The following is a 6651-nucleotide window of genomic DNA, read 5'->3' as shown; positions in this document are numbered from 1 at the left end:
GTACAGCCACTATGGAGAACAGTGTGGAGATTCCTTAAAAAAAAACTGGAAATAGAACTGCCTTATGATCCAGGAATCCCACTGCTGGGCATACACACTGAGGAAACCAGAAGGGAAAGAGGCATGTGTACCCCAATGTTCATCGCAGCACTGTTTATAATAGCCAGGACATGGAAGCAACCTAGATGTCCATCAGCAGATGAATGGATAAGAAAGCCATGGTACATATACACAATGGAGTATTACTCAGCCATTAAAAAGAATACATTTGAATCCGTTCTAATGAGGTGGATGAAACTGGAGCCTATTATACAGAGTGAAGTAAGCCAGAAAGAAAAACACCAATTCAGTATACTAAAGCATATATATGGAATTTATAAAGATGATAACAATAACCCTGTATACGAGACAGCAAAAGAGACACTGATGTATAGAACAGTCTTTTGGACTCTGTGGGAGAGGGAGAGGGTGAGATGATTTGTGAGAATGGCATTGAAATATGTATAATATCATATATGAAACGAGTCGTCAGTTCAGGTTCGATGCACAATACTGGATGCTTGGGGCTGGTGCACTGGGACGACCCAGAGGGAGGGTATGGGGAGGGAGGAGGGAGGACGTTCAGGATGGGGAACACGTGTATGCCTGTGGCGGATTCATTTCGATATATGGCAGAACCAATACAATATTGTAAAGTTTAAAAAAAATAAAATTAAAAATAAAAAAAAGAAAAAAAATAATATTATGTATGTTAGTTAGATCTCCTAAGCAATGGTGGGTGTTTTACATGTTAAGCTTCATTTAATTCAAAAGAAAATCTACGAGGAAGGTGTTGTCAATATTCCCATTTTACAGATGAGGAAACTGAGGCACAGAGGCAGTAATGCAGTTACAAGAAGTGAAACGGATGATGTCTTTGAGACTGTATTTATCGACACTCAATAAACTTTGTGGAAAAGGGCATTGTCTATCTAGACTGTTGGAGAAAAAAACTCAATTTCAACTCTCTCTTCTAAAAAAAAGAAATGAAGTGTTTTACTTAGATCTACTAAGTAACATTCTGGATGTGTCATATGCTCTGTTTCATTTAATTAAAAAGAAAAATACCACTCCCATTTTGTAGATGAGTAAACTGAGTCACAGAGGCATTCAGGAAGTGACTAATAAGTGAACGAGATGCTTTATGGTGAGAGTATTTATGGACACAGTAAAATTTGCAGAAATGGCACTGTTTGTAGATTGTTGGTGAAAAAGCTCAATGTCAACTCCATCTATTAGGAAAAAAACAAAATTAGGTATGATACTTAGATCTACCAAGCAAAGTCTGTCTTCTTTTACCTGCTTGCCTGCATTTAATTCAAAAGAAAAACTACACAGAAGGTGGAATCAATGTTCCCATTTTATAGATGAGGAAACTGAGGCCCAGAGGTATTAATGAAGTAACTAGAAAGTGAAAGAGATGCTTCTTGGTGAGTGTACAGTCTATAATTAGGAAACTTTGTGGGAAAGTGCACTGTTGGTCCAGATTCTTGGGGAAAAATCTAGATTTCAACTCATTCTTCCAAAAAAAAAAAAAAATTAAGTGTGTTACTTCGACTGCTAAGCAATGTCCTCGGTGTTTAGAAGGTCTGCTTCATTTAATTGAAAACAAAATCTATGAGGAAATTGTTATCAATATTCCCATTTATACTTCAGGAAGCTGAGGCATTAATGATATTGTTAGTAAGTAAGAGAGATGCTTTTGCTAACCGTATTTATCTATAGTTAATAAACTTTATGGGTAAGGCCTCATCTGTCTAGAATGTTTAGGGGAAAAACTTGATTTCAATTCTATTAAAAAAAAATTAAGTATGTTACTTAACTCTACTAAGCATGTCCTCAGTGTTTTACATGCTCTGCTTCATTTATTTTTTTAATTTAAATTTATTTATTTTGATTTGAGGCTAATTGCTTTACAAAGAAAATGTAGGAGGAAGCTGTTATCAACATTCCCATTTTATAGATGAGGAAACTGAGACACATAGACAATACTGTTGTTACTAGTTAGGGAAATACATGCTTTTTGTTGAGCGTGTTTATCTATTTAGTAAACTGTGTGGGAAAGGGCATTGTCTGGGTAGAATGTTGGGGAAAAAACCCAATTTCAATTCTCTGTATTAAAAAAAATTAAGTGAGTTGCTTAGATCTTCTAAACAATGTCCTGGTTGTTTTGCATGCTTCTCTTCATTTATCAAAAAGAAAATCTACAAGTAAAGTGTTATCAACATTCCCATTTTATATATGAGGAAACTGAGGCACAGAGGCTTTAAGAAAGTAATTAGTAGGTGAAAGATGATGTATCAGTGAGCCTGTTTATCTATACTTAATAAACTTTGTCGACAAGGCCATTGTCTGTTAGATTTTTGGGGAAAAAAACTCAATTTCAATTCTCTTAAAAAAATTAAGTATGTTACTTAACTCTACTAAGCATGTCCTGTGTATTTTACATGCTCTGTTTCATTTAATGAAAAACAAGACTCAGTAAGGTAAAAGAAAATCTACAAGGCTGTGGGGTAAAAATAAAGATTTTAACACTCTTAAAAGAAAAAAAACCAATACTATGTATGTTAGTTAGATCTCCTAAGCAATGGTGGGTGTTTTAGACATTAAGCTTCATTTAATTCAAAAGAAAATCTACGAGGAAGGTGTTGTGTTGTCAATACTCCCATTTTACAGATGAGGAAACTGAGGCACAGAGTCCATAATGAAGTTACAAAAAGTGAAACGGATGATGTCTTTGATAGTGTATTTATCAACACTCAATAAAGTTTGTGGAAAAGGGCACTGTCTATCTATATTGTTGGAGAAAAAAATCGCTATTTCAACTCTCTCTTCTAAAAAAAAGAAATGAAATCTTTTTCTTAGATCTACTAAATAACATCCTGGATGTGTCATATGGTCTGTTTCATTTAATTAAAAAAAAACAGAGCAGACCAATTTTATAGATGAGTAAACTGAGGCACAGAGGCATTAAGGAAGTGACTGATAAGTGAAAGAGATGCTTTATGGTGAGAGTATTTATACACACAGTAAAATTTGGAGAAATGGCACTATCTGTAGATTGTTGGTGAAAAAAGCTCAATGTCAACTCCATCTACTAGGAAAAAAACAAAATTAGGTATGATACTTAGATCTACCAAGCAAAGTCTTTCTTGTTTTACTTGATTGCCTGCATTTAATTCAAAAGAAAAACTACACAGAAGGTGGAATCAACGTTCCCATTTTATAGATGAGGAAACTGAGGCCCAGGGGTATTCATGAAGTTACTAGAAAGTGAAAGAGATGCTTTTTGGGGAGTGTACAGATCTACACTTAGGAAACTTTGTGGAAAAGTGCATTGTCAGTCCAGATTATTGGGGAAAAATCTCAATTTCAACTCATTCTTCTGAATGAAAAAACAAAATTAAGCGTGTTACTTAGACTGCTAAGCAATGTCCTCGGTGTTTTAGACGGTCTGCTTCATTTAATTGAAAACAAAATCTACGAGGAAATTGTTGTCAGTATTCCCATTTATACTTCAGGAAGCTGAGGCATTAATGAAATTTTTAGTAAGTGAGAGAGATACTTTTGCTAACCATATTTATCTATATTTAGTAAACTTTGTGGGTAAGGCCTCATCTATCTAGAATGTTTAGGGGAAAACTTGATTTTAATTCTATTAAAAAAAAAAAAAACAAATTAAGTATGTTACTTATCTCTACTAAGCATGTCCTCAGTGTTTTACATGCTCTGCTTCATTTATTTTTTTTTTCATTTAAATTTATTTATTTTGATTTGAGGCTTTATTTACAAAGAAAATGCACGAGGAAGGTGTTATCAACATTCCCATTTTATAGATGAGGAAACTGAGAGACATATTACTGTCATTACTAGTTAGGGATATACATGCTTTTTGTTGAGCGTGTCTATGTATTTAATAAACTGTGTGGGAAAGGACATTGTCTGGCTCGATTGTTGGGGAAAAAACCCAATTTCAATTCTCTGTACTAAAAAAAAAAATTAAGTGAGTTGCTTAGATCTTCTAAGTAATGTGTTGGTTGTTTTGCACTCTCATGTTCATTTAATCAAAAAGAAAATCGACGAGTAAAGTGTTATCAACATTCCCATTTTATATATGAGGAAACTTAGGCACAGAGGCTTTAAGAAAGTAATGAGTAGGTGAAAGATGATGTATCAGTGAGCGTATTTATCTATACTTAATAAACTTTGTTGATAAGGGCATTTCTGTTAGATATTTGGAAAAAAACTCAATTTCAATTCTCATTAAAAAATTAAGTATGCTACTTAACTCTACTAAGCATGTCCTATGTATTTTACATGCTCTGTTTTTTTCATTTAATGAAAAATAAGAATCCATAAGATAAAAGAAAATCTACAAGGCTGTGGGGTAAAAATAAAGATTTTAACACTCTTAAAAGAAAAAAAAAACAATATTATGTGTGTTAGTTAGATCTCCTAAGCAACGGAGGCTATTTTACATGTTAAGCTTCATTTAATTCAAAAGAAAATCTATGAGGAAGGTGTTGTCAATATTCCCATTTTATAGATGAGGAAACTGAGGCACAGAGGCAGTAAGGCAGTTCCAAGAAGTGAAACGGATGATGTCTTTGAGAGTGTATTTATCTACACTCAATAATACCGGGGTCCAGCCCCAGCAGGATCTAGGGATACCCTCAGGATGAACAGCGTCGGCGAAGAGAGATGAAAGTAAAAGGAGAGAGAAAGAGGCTGATATTCTTTGGCGCCCAACGTGGGGCAAAGATTCAGAGCACCTTTTCTCCGGAGTGAAGACGCAGAGCGCCTTTTCAATTGGGTTTTAGAAGCCCAGGCAGAAAAGTGAACTCAGAGAGCCTCTGTGCTCCAGGGAATAAGCCTGAAAAAAAGAGATAGAGAAAGAGAGAGAAAGAAAGAGAGAAAGAATGACACGGGGAGGCCAAGCTCTGATGAAGCCGGGTCTGCAGCTTTATTTTTAAAGGGAGCTTTTATACCCTGAGTTACACATTTCCAGACATGAAAGATACAAAGTCATGTAGAGTCAGCTCAACATTAGAGCAGTTTGACCTTCATTGGCACCAGGATGTTTTCTGCATACCTTTTCATTTACAAGGGTCTTTGTGTTATGTACATTATCTTTTGGCCCAGAGGCCTATTAACATATTTGTGACTCTTTCTTGATAAAGGTTGGTCAACCAGAAAACCTGCTTTCCCTTTATCTTTCCGGTCTGCAGTCCCCCTCAGGAAACACAGCTACATTCTTATGGAGCAAAGGTGCAGTGGGTTACAACAAAGAAAGAATGTATTAACTCAAGGGTCTTATGTTGTTAATTCCAAGGCTACTGCTTGTTTTTCTTGCATACCAACTATACTAGCTAATGCACTCCCAGGCGCACATTGGGTAAAGACAAGGAAACTCAGTAACAAACATTGGCTCAACAATGCTGTATTGTTTAATAAAACTTTTTTATCGCTCGAAGGTTATGCTTGGGGTGTTGTGAACAATCATGTGTGTTAGTTGCAAGAGTGTGGATAAACCTGCCAAGCAAACTAAAATAGTAACTGAGGGGTTAAAGTTAAAATACTCCTTTTAAGACCAGGACACTTATTAACTAGATCCTTAAGTTGATTTTCTTCAGAGAAAGGTGGTCGGAGTTAGCACCCTGTTAATGTCAGAAGAGTTGGTGAAAGGCATAATACAGTAAACAGTAGACAGACAGACTTTGCTTTGGGGGTCGATGCTCGAGCAGGTCCAGGCAGTCCCTCGAGTCCTGATCCGGCTTGCCTGTCAGGTCTCCTCAGCATGACCTTGTCATGGGTGGGATCTCCCGTGTTGGCTCCTGACACAATAAACATTGTGGGAAAAGGCATTGTCTATCTAGATTGCTGGAGAAAAAAAAAACTCAATGTCAACTCTCTCTTCTAAAAAAAAGAAATGAAGTTTTTACTTAGATCTACTAAGTAACATCCTGGATGTGTCATATGCACTGTTTCATTTAATTAAAAACAAAGAGCACTCCCATTATGTAGATGAGTAAACTGAGGCACAGAGGCATTAAGGAAGTTACTAATAAGAGAACGAGATGCTTTATGGTGATCGTATTTATGCAGAGTAAAATTTGCAGAAATGGCACTGTCCATAGGTTGTTGGTGAAAAAAGCTCAGTGTCAACTCCATCTATTAGAAAAAAAAATTAGGTATGATACTTTGATCTACCAAGCAAAGTCTGTCTTCTTTTACCTGCTTGCCTGCATTTAATTCAAAAGAAAAACTACACAGAAGGTGGAATCAACCTTCCCATTTTATAGATGAGGAAACTGAGGCCCAGAGGTATTAATGAAGTTACTAGAAAGTGAAGTAGATGCTTTTTGGTGAGTGCACAGATCTATACTTAGGAAACTTTGTGGGAAAGTGCATTGTCAGTCCAGATTATGGGGAAAAAACTCAATTTCCAGTTATTCTTCTAAAAAAAAAACAAAATTAAGTATGTTACTTAGACTGCTAAGCAATGTCCTCGGTGTTTAGATAGTCTGCTTCATTTCAATGAAAACAAAATCTACAAGGAAATTGTTGTCAGTATTCCCATTTATACTTCAGGAAGCTGAGGCATTAATGAAA

The sequence above is a fragment of the Bubalus kerabau genome, chromosome X (assembly GCF_029407905.1).
Source record: "Bubalus kerabau isolate K-KA32 ecotype Philippines breed swamp buffalo chromosome X, PCC_UOA_SB_1v2, whole genome shotgun sequence".
Taxonomy (NCBI): Eukaryota; Metazoa; Chordata; class Mammalia; order Artiodactyla; family Bovidae; genus Bubalus; species Bubalus kerabau.
Note: the sequence above shows the minus strand (reverse complement) of the source record.